At 33.6% G+C, this 14,315-nt stretch overlaps 1 long non-coding RNA gene across 2 annotated transcripts in view; it reads left to right on the forward strand.

Moving 5' to 3' along the window:
- Window positions 1-14,315, forward strand: part of LOC103878410 — a 52,725-nt gene that overhangs the window by 5,082 nt on the left and 33,328 nt on the right. Inside the window, exons 3-4 of one of the 2 annotated variants that reach the window (XR_638594.4) lie at window positions 7,391-7,482; window positions 8,977-12,768. This is a non-coding gene — a long non-coding RNA (uncharacterized LOC103878410). Of the gene's footprint in view, window positions 1-7,390; window positions 7,483-8,976; window positions 12,769-14,315 lie in introns of those variants that run through there. The other variant, XR_001895529.3, reaches the window with a different exon arrangement.

A 14,315-nucleotide genomic window follows, 5' to 3' on the forward strand; every position in this document is an offset into this window, starting at 1 on the left:
TACTAAAGGGCAACCAATATTTTGTTATTATTATTATATTTAGTTGAGTTTAAATTTATTGTTTTCAATCGTGATATGGGAGATTAAGTATCCATGAATTTTTAAATGTTTAATAAAATATAATTTATATACCATAAAATGCAACCATTTATAGGGTACAGTTCTGTGGATTTTTATTATGGACATAGATTTAAGCAAGTATCACCACAATCTAAGTTTTGGATATCTTCATGATTCAAAAAAAAAAAAGGACTGTGTTCATTAGCAGTCATTACCACTTCCTCCCAATAACACTCTCCAACCTAGACAACTGCCGTCCTACATTTTGTCTCTACAGATTTTCCTATTCTGGGTATTTCATATAAATTAGATCATTAAATATGTTGTATATTGCTACTAGTTTCTCTCACTTAAGATATGTCTTCAAGATTCATCCATGTTGTAGCATGTGTCAGTACTTTATCCTTTTTTATTGCCAAATAATATTCCAACTATGGTTATATCACATATTTTTTTGGCCATCAGTTGATGGACTTTTTTTCTGTTTCTTAGCTACTGTAAATAATGTTGCTATGAACTATCACATACAAGTGTTGCATGGACAAATGTCATTATTTCTTTTGGTCACTGACTTAGGAGGGAAATTTCTGGTTTATATGATAACTCTGTATTTAACATATTAAAGAACTGTCACACTGCTTTCCAAAGCACCACATGCTTTTACATTTCCACCATCAGTGCATGATAGTTCTGATTTCTCCACATGTTCTCCAACACTTGTTACTTTTTATTACAGCTATCTTAGTGAATGTGGATTAGTATTACATTGTGCTTTCAAGTTGCATTTCCTCAGTGACTAATGATTTTCAACAACTTTTCTTATAGAGCATTTGAATATCTTCTGTGAAGAAATATCTATTCAAATCCCCTGCCTATTTTTAATTTTTTTTAAACTGATTTATCAGAGTACTTTGTATATTCTGAATTCACATCTCTTGCTCACTGTATGATTTGCAAATATTTTCTTTCATTCTATGGGCTCTATTTTCACTTTCTTCATGGTGTTCTTAATACAGAAAAAAAATTAAATTTTAAGAGGCCCAATTTGTTTACTTTTTCTAATGTGACTTGTGCTTCTTGTGTTATATTTCAGAAACCATTGCCTATACCAAGGTCATGATTATTTACTCGTATGTTTTCTTCTATGAATATTATAGTTTTGTGATAAATTTAGATAGATAACATATTTTGAATTAACTTTTTACACTATGTAAAATAGAAGTCCAAATTTATTCTTTTGCATATAAATAGCTGCCTGTGCACTATTGAAAAGACTATAATTTCCCCATTGAATTGTCTTGGTACTTTTGTAGATAATGTTGACCATACATGCTAGGGTTTATTTCCGGACTTTCAATTTCATCCCATTGATCTATATGTCTTTCTTTATGCCAGTACCATGCTGCCTTGATTATGGTAGTTTTCTAGTAAGCTATGAAATTAAAAAGTCTGAGTTCTATAACTTTTTTCTTTTGTAATATGTTTTAACTATTCTGGGTTCCTTAAATTTCTATATGAATTTTAGGATAAACTTGTCTATTTCCACCCTGCCAACCCCCAAAACAAACATAAATTTGGCTGGGATTTTGAAATAGTTTGTATTGAATCTGTAAATAAGTTGGGGATTATTAGTAGCTTAATATTAAATTTCCCAATTCATGCACATGTAACGTCTATCTAATCTTTAATTTTTTTCAACAGTGTTTTGTAATTTTCAGTGTGTAAGCTTTGTACATCTTTTACCTAATTTATTCCTGGATTTTTTTAATGCTATTGACATGTAACTTTTTTCTGATTTTATTTTTGAATTGTTGATTGCTAGTGAATACATGAATTTTGTACATTTATCTAGTATCCCACAAAATTGCTGAACTTCTTTATCGTGTAGCTTTTCTTTGCTTATAATGTCATTGATTTGAATATCACGGAGTACTACTCATACAATTGGTTGAGACATTAGAAAAATTTGTGACAAATAATACTCATAATTTAAATTTTTGATATAATTCATTAGTAAAGACATCTGGTTCTGAATTTTTCTTTGTAGGGAGTATTTCAATTACTAATTCAATCATTTTGCTTGTTATAGGTCTTCTTTAGATTTTCTGTTTAACCTTGAATTAGTTTTCATAGTATTTCTTTCCGAGAATTCTTTCTTCTAAGTTACTTAATTTTTGTCATATAGTTTTTAGTGCTCTTATAATTTGTAAAATATTTCTGTAAGATTGTTCATTATGTCCCTTTTTCATTTTGGATTTCAATAGTTGCATCTTTTCTCTTTTAGTCTTGATTAGTCTAGCTAAAGATTTGTTAACTTTGTCGATCCTTTAAAATAATCAACTTATAGTTTTATTGATTTTTCTCTGTTATCTTTTTATTCTTTATTTTATTCATTTCCACTCTATTTTTTATTATTTTCTTCCTTCTGTCTGCTTTGGGGGGACTATATTGTACTTATTTTTCTAGTTTTTTAAATTAGAAGGTTGGGTTATTGATAGGGGACATTTTTAAAAAATATAAGTGGTAAGAGCTACAAATTTCCCTCTACACACACTTTTACTTGCATCTAATCATGTTCATAGGTTATTTTTTTTGTTTTTTTATTCTCAAAGTATTTTCTAGTTTTCCTTGTGATTTCTTTTTTGATCAATTGCTTATTTGGTGGCATCTGGTTTAATTTCCATATATTTATAAAATTTAAAATTTTCCCCTGTTGTTAATTTCTGTTGAAATACCTGTGATCAGAAAACATAACTTTTATTATTTCAAACCATTAAATTAATTGAAGTTTGTTTTATGGCATAACATAGGGCCAATGTGCTAGACAATGGTTCATGTACATTTGAGAAGAATGTGTATTCTGTTACTGGGCAGAGTATTCTATAGATGCCTCTTAGGTATAGTTATAGTATTCTTCGAGTCTTCTATATTTGGTTAGCTGTTTTATCCCTTACTGAAAGTATAGTATTGAATTCCCCAACTATTATTTATAAATTGTCTCTGTCTCCCTTTAATGCTATGTGTTATACTTAATGTATTTTGGAGCCATAATCTTTTTATCATTATAAAATGTCTTTCTTTATCTGTAGTAACACTTTTTGTTTTAAAGTCAATTTTGTCTGAATTAGTATATCCACTCCAGCTCTCTTTTGGTTACTACTTAGCATGTTTTCCCATTCTTTCTCTTTAAACTATCTATGCCTTTTAATCTAAAGACTGTCGCTTGGATAGTTAGATCACGTTATTTGTTTCCCCATTCTGCCAATATTTGCCTTTTGGTTAGAGTACTTAATTCATTGAGATTTAATGTAATTATAGAAATGATGTTATTTACATCTACCATTTTGCTATTGATGTTCTATATGCCTTATGTAGCTTTTTCCCTCTATTTATCAATTATTGCCATATTTTGTGTTAGTTTTTTTTTTATGTATCATTGAAATTTCTGTGTGCTTTTTAACCTTCTTTTTTCTTTGAGCAACCACCTCAGTGGCTGATTTGTGGCTTATAATTAATATTTGATTTAAAACAATACAGTATATAGGTACTAACTTAATTTCAACAGCATGCAAAACTTTGACCCAAAAGAACCTTGTTTTCTCCTCCTTCCTTGTGGTATTATTGTCCTACAAAGTACATCTTTATACATCACAAGTCTATCAAAAAAGTGTTATAATTATTGCTTTATGTCTTTTTTTAAAACAGATATAAGGAAAGAATTACAAACAAAAGTTTGTACTGTATTTCTGTATTTGCCTACATAGTCACCTTTTAACAGTATTCTTTATTTCTTTGCCTGAATTTAGGTGGTCAACTAGTTTCCTTATATTTCAACATGGTATTCATGCAAATCTGATAGTGATACATTCTCTTAAGTTGTTGTTAATCCGGAAATGTCTTTATTTTCCCTTAATTTTAGAACGAGAGTTTTGGTGACTGTGATAGTATTTGTGGAAATTCTCTTTCTTTTGACATTTTGAAGGTGTTATTCCATTGTCTTTGTGCTTTCATGGTTTTGGATGAGAAATCAGTTGTTAATCTTAGTGAGACCTCTGCATGATAGTCTTCTTTTACTGCCTTCTTGTCTTTCTGTTTGTATTTGGATTTTTTCAATTTTAACATCATGTGTCTAGGCATGAATCTCTTTTAGTTTATCCTATTTAGGGATCACTGAGCATCTTGAAAGTGTATATTCACATCTTTAATCAAATTTGGAAAAAAAAATTGAGCCCTCATTTCTTCAAATAGTCTTTCTGTGAATTTCTCTCTCTTCTGTTTTCCTAAAACTACTAGAAAACATGTGTATGTTAGCATACTCAATGTCACACATTTCTCTGAGGCTTTATTCAAGATTTTTATACTTTTGCTTTTGGTTCCTTAGACTGGATTATCTCTATTAAACCATTTTCAAGTTCACTGATTCTTTCTCAGTGTTATTGAGCATTTCTATTTACATTTCAGTTATTATAATTTTTAATTCCAAAATGTCTTTTTTATTCTATTTTATAATTTGTCCATATTAATATTCTCTATCTGATGATAAATTGTTATTATATTTTCTTTACATCATATTTTTTTTGAGACAGAGCCTTATTCTGTTGCTCAGGCTGGAGTACAGTGGTGCAATCTCATCTTGCTGCAACCTCTGCCTCCTGGCTTCAAGCAATTCTCCTGCCTCGGCCTCCCAAGTAGCTGGGATTACAAGCGTGTGTCACCATACCTGGCTAATTTTTGTATTTTTATTAGAGACAGGGTTTCATCATGTTGGCCAGGGTGGTCTCAAACTCCTGATCTCAGGTTATCTACCCACCTTGACCCCCCAAAGTGCTGGGATTACAGACACGAGCCACCATTTCTGTCCTTTACTTCTTTAAATATGGTATTTTTTACTTCTTTGATCATATTCCTAGCAGCTGATTTAAAACCGTGATTACTACACCTAAATCTGAATCCCCTCATGGACATTTTTCGTTCACTGTTTTTATTTCTTTTGTATGTGTCATGCTTTCCTATTTCTTTGCACTTCTTATATTTTCATGCTGAAAAACGACATTTTAGATAATACATTGTAACTATTTTGGTATCTGATCTTTTCTTATCCCCCAAAGTTTGTTGTTGTTAAAGAATTTTATGTTGTTGTTGTTCTGTTGTTGCTGCTTATTTGTTCAACAGTTTTCCTGGATTAATTCTGTAGATTCAGTATTTAATGTAATATGCAGCCACTAAACTCTATTAGATTATTTTTAGGTGTTATTTTTACCTTAAGTCTAGCTTCCTAGTGATCAGCCCAAGGTTACTATAATTTAAGAGTCTGTGAGTGATTGTTCAGAAGATTTCCTAAAAGACTTTGCTTTTGTATCTCTCTCCTGTCAAAAGGATCTATGTGAAAAGGCATGCCTTCAAGCTTCAGGTAGTTTACAATACAGTTTTAACTTTCACTTTCTGCTTGCATGAGACCTCAGTATCAACAAGAGATCTGTGGGAATTCCTAGTTTCTGAAGTCTTTCCTAAACAGGCACATAGATCCCTAGGAATATGTGGGAGTTTTTCAAAGTTCCCTATGGTTATATAGCTCTCTTTTATTCCCTTTTAAATTCCTGGCAAAGCTCTTGTTTGATCTACCAGAATTCATAGCCTTTGACAGTTGTGATATTGCCAGTAAACTTTTATGATTTTGGCATGTCCTGTGTATAGGGAATTCCCCGCACCTTTTTACAGACATTTGACTCAAATCAAATAACCATCACTCTAGAATAGGGAATTTTCAGAGAGCAGCAAATTTAGGCAAAATATTAAAAGTACTTCTGGAAATGGTGCTTTTAACACAGTTCCAAAATGGCTCAGTCTTTCCTCTTGCTAAAACACAACTGGCTAAAAGGCAGCTTTTTATGTTTTCCATGCTACCATGATAGAGCAAGAGGAAGTTAAAACATCACAGACTGCTGTCTTATTAAGGTTCGGTAGTTTCTCTTCCATGGGCAATGTCCAGTTTGTTACTTGGCTTTGGTCAATTTATAGAGTTCTGAAATGATTAAATTTAGGTTTTTTTCCCAGTATTTTTATTATTTTTGTGGGAAAGCCATGTCTGAGGTCTTCATTTCAACATTCTTGAAGTTGATTTTTTGTGATTTATTTGTAAAAGCCTATTCCTGTATTCTTAGTAATGTTCTCATTGTTATTTTTATATCTACCTGAACATGACAGAATCAGTTTATTAAAGTTGTGAGATTACATATTTACACATATATATACTATATATGTATATATGTGTGTGTGTATTTGTGTATTTTCAAACCTAGAATATTATTATAATACTATTGCCATAATAGAATTTGAAAGAAATAAAAGAAAAAATTATCATACTTTTAAGTAGTGTGCTTGTATCTACCTTGTCACACTAACAAAGTTACAAATGATATGTATAAGAGAAGAAAAAGTACAGCAGATTTATCCTAAGTATATGAGCTGGTGCTTCATCTAGAATTCCTGTAGAATAGGGGCTATATAATACTAATTAGACATGATCTGGAAGCAGGTTGTTTGGTAGCCCTGAAGGGACTCTCCTTGTTACAGCAGCCACATGCATATTAGACTACTCAAGATATAATTTTCTTTCCAGCAAATATAAAATGACAGAGGAGTAGCGGACACTCCATCTCCCCTCTGGGCCCTAAATGGTACTTATCTAATGGTCTCTTATAAATGCATATTAGCACGTGATTAATATAGGGTTCACTTTAAACTGTAGATCCCATCTTCATTTTTATGGAAATTATGTAAACCAGCATATTTTCTTATTATGACTATATTGGTAACTATAAAACAAAATTGAAATATGCTTTATTAACAAAGTTTTCTATTTTGATACTTACTGTGTTGCTTCCATTATGTGAGACTATTAAGTCTTCCTGCGGGTTAACTTGTTTTTAGCAAACATTTAAAACATAAAATCATGACCAAGTGCTAAATATTTTATGGTCTACACTGACTCACACTTTCCTGGTACAAAATTTGAGAATGTTTACCCCCGAAAACTTGGTTGACCAAGCATAGTTACATAAAATTGATAAGACTTCTTATAAACCAACTGTCCATAAACATAATTCACTCATTACTAAAAAAAAATCTTATTAATTATAAAAGATGAAGAAATAAAAGCTAGAAGGGACCATCAGCATATACCTATTAAAGTCCATAGATATAGATGTCCCAAAGTGGTAAGACAAGAAATCAATGTCAGAAATTAATAGAATATATTATAAAATATATTCTTAGACTTAATCGAATTAGGCATCTGGTTTTCTTTAAGGAAGTTTCTTTTCATATACAGGTTAAGGATGGCTTGGCTATGCCTTGAAGAAGACTCACAGCCAACGTGGACTATTTCTTAACAACCTCTGTCAAAATCCCTCTGGACAATGGGTAAGTCTTAGCTATGACATATACTTTCCTCTAATTTTTTATAAAAATTATGTAGTTGTAACTTGACTATTTTTAAAAGTAGTCCTAATTATCTTTCCCAATTTCTACTTTTATCACTCCTCTGAATGACATTTCACGTTTTCTAACTTACCAGGATCTATATTTTTTAGGGGTACTTTTTACTTATCTTTTACTGTGTTACACCTCTGTGTCAGTTAAGATTATAAGTTATTCTGATTATAAGTTATAATCAGTTACGATTATAAGTATATTCTGTTAATATACAGAATTTAAATAACTTAAAACTGTAGATGTATATTTCTCCCTTTATGTTACACATCCATTGTAAGTGAGCAGAAGGATCTACTCAGTAATTGTTCAAAGATCAAGGCTGATTAATCAGAGGCTAGCTTGAGTCCCATTAGTCACAGTACCAAATGAAAAAAGAGATCACTGGAGTGTCTTGCAGAGGCTACCAAATACTGAACTGAAAAGAAACACACACCATTTTCACTTTCAGCTCTTTGTACAAAGCCAGTTACTTGGGCTCAACTACTCATGAATATGGAGGGGGAGATGGTAAATAAGTGCAATTCTACGATACACTTTCAAAAGTATAGAGCTTGAAATATTTAGGGGGGAGGAAGAAATATTTAGGGGGAAGGAAGAAATATTTGTATAAACCAGAGTCTCTTTACAACTTTAATACATGCAAGCATCAGTCTGGAGAAAAGCTAGGTCACTTAGAAAAAAAAAGTTATAATTTAGTAAATTACTTGTAAGTCTTCTGTGTTTTTATTATGTTCTTGTTTTCTCAATTCTTAGATAAGATTATTACCTATTATTAAAGGCTATTTGAATTTTATGCAATATATTCTTAGACTTTCAGGTGAAAATATGACAGGGGAGCACTGTTTTGAGTTCAAATGAGAGTATCTGCATAATTTAACTTATAGAATTGCAATGCTTAAGAGAATATCAGTGGTGGGCAGGAAAACAAGTATACCAAATCAAGTTAACCCATTTATGCTTGAAGTTGCAATTTGTTTGAGTTTTTGCAATGAGACCTTGGTGATGACCTTGAGCAGCAGGATGTAAATAAGTCCCACATGCCTAGTGATCCAATAATGGAACGCTAGGCATGAATTTGTTTAAAGAAGAAAAAAAATTAAAATTATTCTGGGAACATAAGACAGTCCCAAAAGGAATTTGGTTGTCTAATAAATGAAGGTGTTTTGGAAAAAGGAAAGGTCATTAAGTCTAGTTTTGGTCAAAGAAAAAATAATGTAAGAGATGATTTGCAATCACTTTAATACATGCAACACAGTAAAATTCTACAATAATGCATATATTTATTACATTATTATAGGCCAACAATCATATTCTCATCAAGTTTTTTGAATAGCATAGCGTATTATAAATTTGGTGTGATAGGATTATTTAAGTCTTAAAATACATCATCATACTGAAGAAATTGTGTTCGTCACCATACAGGTTTATGAGCAGATTGAAGATGAGTTTCCTGTTTTCAATATTCCAGCCACTCTATTCAAATTTCAAGATGATTTTCTTATTCTTACCCATCTCAACCACCCTATCCAAAGCTTTAGAGAGAAAAGCATCTTATAGTCAGTACCTGAAGATATCTACATAATGTAATATAGTTTGTGTTTAATATACTATATAATATATAAATTTCCCAATTATGTTATGCTTAATCATTTTGGAGATACTTTTTTATTATGTACAACACGAAACTCTATATAGTAGCAGAAGAAATAGTGAGGAAAGCAAAAAAAATTTAAAGTTTATATTTTCATGTCAACTTGTCCTTGCAATGACTAATCATAATGGAGAATCACACTTCCAATTATTTTGAGAAATCTCCTTTACCTTTATAATCATAGCAACATTATCGCCCCAAAACAGGAAATAATTTCCATTTTTGTGCCTATGAGGATAAGGATTACAAAGTGGTGAGACAGGAGAGTTTTTCTCAGCTTTGACCTTGACAGTTCTAAGCAGAATCTATTGGAAATGTGGATGTAAATAATGCTATGCTATTATCACTGCTGATCTGGGAGTTTAAAATGCAGCACTTGTTGCTCTCTTAGCTTCCTATTAGACTAATATTTGTGGCCTATCCAAAGCCATGGGAAACATACTTGCTAATAGTATATGAAATTTTCCTCTAGAAATCTGCTTAATGTTAAGGCACCGGATTCTGTTTACACATGAGCAGTTGGCTTATTCAATAAAAAGATGACAAATTACCTTATGGAGCTTTCATAGGAAGTCTGCAATAATTTGTCATTTAATTAGTTTGTGGTTTCTACTGTAGTCAGGCAATTGTAGTAAAATTATGGTGTATGATACTATAGAGACATTAGCATGGTGCCATGGAATGTAGATAACTAGACAGTAGGAAGACTGCAAGGCTAGTACACTATGATATGTACACACAATCCTGATTCATCAGTCTGCTTCCCACAGTAAGCAAACAGAACCCTCAAAATGTGAAATTTTACTTTCAAATATACTAGTTTTAAAAGGAGGGTATGGGGTAACCACAGGACTGGCCAATGTGCAGTGTGACCTAAGCCTTTCATCCCAGGCCTTGTGAAGAGGATGGACCTGAATAGAGTTAGCAGCCTGGGGAGAAACCTTGAACTTAGGTTGAGGGAGAAAGCCAAGCTGAGGCAAACTTTATGGGACAGAGGCAGAGAATAAACGCCCTGACCTCATTCTCTTCAGTCTCTCCAAACTTCTAACAACAACTACCACCCCCAGATCCCCAATCTTGGAAGAACTTATTGGGACCTGATGGATACATGCAAACACACAAATGCATACATAAAGACACATGTAATAATACGATCTCTCTCTCTCTCTCTCTTTCTCTCTCCTCTTTATTACACATTTGTGTGAGTAAGTTCTGGTGCAGCAAAAATGCAAACTAGGACAAGTCACAATTTCTCTAGTTTCTGCAACTGTAAATAAGAATAACCACACTCAGTTCACTGAAAGTTTGAGAGCTTAATGACATATGTAGGAAATATGAAATTTTATTTTAAAAGTAAATTACATATATAATTATATATAAAAATTACATATAATATGATATTTACCTAGAATGCATAATGCAATGAAGGTTACATAAACAGATGTTCAGAATGGATAAGCAGTCTCTGTGAAACAGGTAATCCAATGAGATAGCTTACATTCCATTGTGCTGCTTAGATTGACCAACACAGTGCATGAATATAGTGCTTACTCCATAACTGCTGAGTGATTTTATTCCTCACATCATTTTAAGCTACACTTCCTTATTTCCTTCCCTACTCCCTAATATTTCTGTATTAGTACAAAATGCTAACCAATTGTGCCAGTGGAGCTCCAAACTTCAGTATTTCCTAAGGCTAGTTCTAAACTTTACTATGGCTTCCTGTACTTGGCAAACTCTTTTTATCATATTTCAACTGTGTCTTGGCCAATGAGAATGCAGGGATCAAGGGCATGCATTGAGAATTTGAAGACAAAGACCGTGGTCTTCACTTCAAGGAATTTGAATCCTATCAGAGGAGACAAACAAGTGAATACACCCTTTAAATAATTCAGTAACTAGGCTTCTAGGGTGGGAAGCAGAATACTATTTCTTAAAAGGTGAAACACTAGAGTCAGATTGCTTGAATTTGACTCCTGACCCAAAGCAAAACTATAAGGATTTGGGATAAATTACTTGATCACTCCATGCTTGAATTTTTTCATCTTTAAAATGGGAATATTAAATGCACAGTGTGCAATTAGGTATTAGTCAGTTCTTGCCCAGCTATAAAGAAATATCTGCGAGTGGGTAATTTATAAAGAAAAGAGGTTTAATAGGCTCATGGTTCTGCAGGCTGTAAAGGAAGCATGGTGGCAACTGCTTCTCTTCTGGGGAGGCCTCAGGAAACTTACAATTATGGTGGAAGGGGAAGGGGAAGAGGGCAAGTCTTACATGGCTGGAGCAGTAGCAGGAGCAAGAGAGGGGAGGTGCTACACACTTTTAATCAACCAGATCTCACAAAAGCTCATTATTCTGATGACAACATTAAGAAGAATGGTGTTAAACTGTGAGAAACTGCCCCCTGATACAATCACTTCCCACCAAGGCCCTCCTCCAACACTGGGGATTAAAAGTCAGCATGAAATTTGGTGCGGACACAGATTCCAACCATATCAGATTACTACTACAGCTATTATTAGTACAGTACTATAATCTGAAAGTATTATTACTATTGCAGAATGGCAATTATAATGATAATAATGAAAGTGGCAAAATACGGTATAAGAGGACAGAGAAGTAGAGTCTTAGAAATTTGAAAGCAAACTGATAGGCACTCTAAAGATTGGAGAAAATTCAAAAGACGACAAGTAAAAGGACATAGGGAGGAGATAGGCTATTGTGGGAGCAGCAAGTAATTTTTCAGAGATAAATGGAAAGGTACTAGTGCAGCTATGCAATGCAGGAAAAGGCTGGAGAGGCAAGGAGAAAACAGACTGTGAACGATATCTTGTGTCGAGTTAAAAGGCGTAAATTTGATCCTGAAAACTAAGGCTGTTGTGGGAAGACTTTCAGGAAATCAGAGACATGAATTGTCCTACCTTTTAGACAGATCATTTTGACAATTGTGCCACAAACAGACTTTAAAAGAATGAAACTAGAAGTTAGGTTGGTTAGAAGTCTCTTTAGAAAGTCAAATATAACTGTGAAAAAGGCAATGAAGGGAATAGAAAGCTTAGGGCAGAACTGATAAACAGAATTATGGGAATTGGAGAGAAGAGGGAGAAATTCAGGTCCTCAGATATGATTTGCACAACAGTATGATTGGTGGTTTTAACAGGAAGGAGACTATAAGAGGTGTATTTAATTTAAAGTACAATCACAGTCAATTAAAAAGACTTTGAGGTTCCATAGAGATACAGTGAGATGTGGGTAGTTGACTAGGTTCACATGTGTGAGCTCTGTAGAGCGTACAGGTAAAGACAGACCATGCTGGAACTTTGGTGAAGACACGCATTTAAGATATCAGGTGAGATATTAAGGAGGAACTGTTACAGATATGAAAGAGAGAGAACAAGGGAAGGCTTCAAGACTTTCCAAAAAGGAAGGTGGATAAGAACGTCATATGGATCAAGTAAGATATGGATAAAAACGCATTTTTTTAAATTATACTTTAAGTTCTAGGGTACATGTGCACAACATGCAGGTTTGTTACATATGTATACTTGTGCCATGTTGGTGTGTTGCACTCATCAACTCGTCAGCACCTGTCAACTCGTCATTTACATCAGGTATAACTCCCAGTGCAATCCCTCCCCGCTACCCCCTCCCCATAACAGGCCCCGGTGTGTGATGTTCCCATTCCAGAGTCCAAGTGATCTCATTGTTCAGTTCCCACCTATGAGTGAGAACATGCGGTGTTAGGTTTTCTGTTCTTGCAATAGTTTGCTGAGAATGATGGTTTCCAGCTGCATCCATGTCCCTAAAAAGGACACAAACTCATCCTTTTTATGGCTGCATAGTATTCCATGGTGTATATGTGCCACATTTTCTTAATCCAGTCTGTCACTGATGGACATTTGGGTTGATTCCAAGTCTTTGCTATTGTGAATAGTGCCACAATAAACATACGTGTGCATGTGTCTTTATAGCAGCATGATTTATAATCCTTTGGGTATATACCCAGTAATGGGATGGCTGGGTCATATGGTATTTCTAGTTCTAGATCCTTGAAGAATCACCATACTGTTTTCCACAATGGTTGAACCAGTTTACAATCCCACCAACGGTGTAAAAGTGTTCCTATTTCTCCACATCCTCTCCAGCACCTGTTGTTTCCTGACTTTTTAATGATCGCCATTCTAACTGGTGTGAGATGGTATCTCACTGTGGTTTTGATTGGCATTTCTCTGATGGCCAGTGATGACGAGCATTTTTTCATGTGTCTGTTGGCTGTATGAATGTCTTCTTTTGAGAAATGTCTGTTCATGTCCTTTGCCCACTTTTTGATGGGGTTGTTTGTTTTTTTCTTGTAAATTTGTTTGAGTTCTTTGTAGGTTCTGGATATTAGCCCTTTGTCAGATGAGTAGATTGCAAAAATTTTCTCCCATTCTATAGGTTTCCCGTTCACTCTGATGGTAGTTTCTTTTGCTGTGCAGAAGCTCTGTAGTTTAATTAGATCCCATTTGTCAATTTTGGCTTTTGTGGCCATTGCTTTTGCTGTTTTAGACATGAAGTCCTTGCCCATGCCTATGTCCTGAATGGTATTACCTAGGTTTTCTTCTAGGGTTTTTATGGTATTAGGTCTAACATTTAAGTCTCTAATCCATCTTGAATTAATTTTCGTATAAGGAGTAAGGAAAGGATCCAGTTTCAGCTTTCTACTTATGGCTAGCCAATTTTCCCAGCACCATTTATTAAATAGGGAATCCTTTCCACATTTCTTGTTTTTGTCAAGTTTGTCAAAGATCAGATGGCTGTAGATGTGTGGTATTATTTCTGAGGAATCTGTTCTGTTCCATTGGTCTATATCTCTGTTATGGTAACAGTACCATGCTGTTTTGGTTACTGTAGCCTTGTAGTATAGTTTGAAGTCAGGTAGCGTGATGCCTCCAGCTTTGTTCTTTTGATTTAGGATTGTCTTGGCAATGCGGGCTCTTTTTTGGTTCCATACAAACTTTAAAGCAGTTTTTTCCAATTCTGTGGAGAAAGTCATTGGTAGCTTGATGGGAATGGCATTGAATCTATAAATTACCTTGGGCAGTATGGCCATTTTCACGATATTGATTCT

This window comes from Papio anubis, chromosome 13 (genome assembly GCF_008728515.1).
Source record: "Papio anubis isolate 15944 chromosome 13, Panubis1.0, whole genome shotgun sequence".
Lineage (NCBI taxonomy): Eukaryota > Metazoa > Chordata > Mammalia > Primates > Cercopithecidae > Papio > Papio anubis.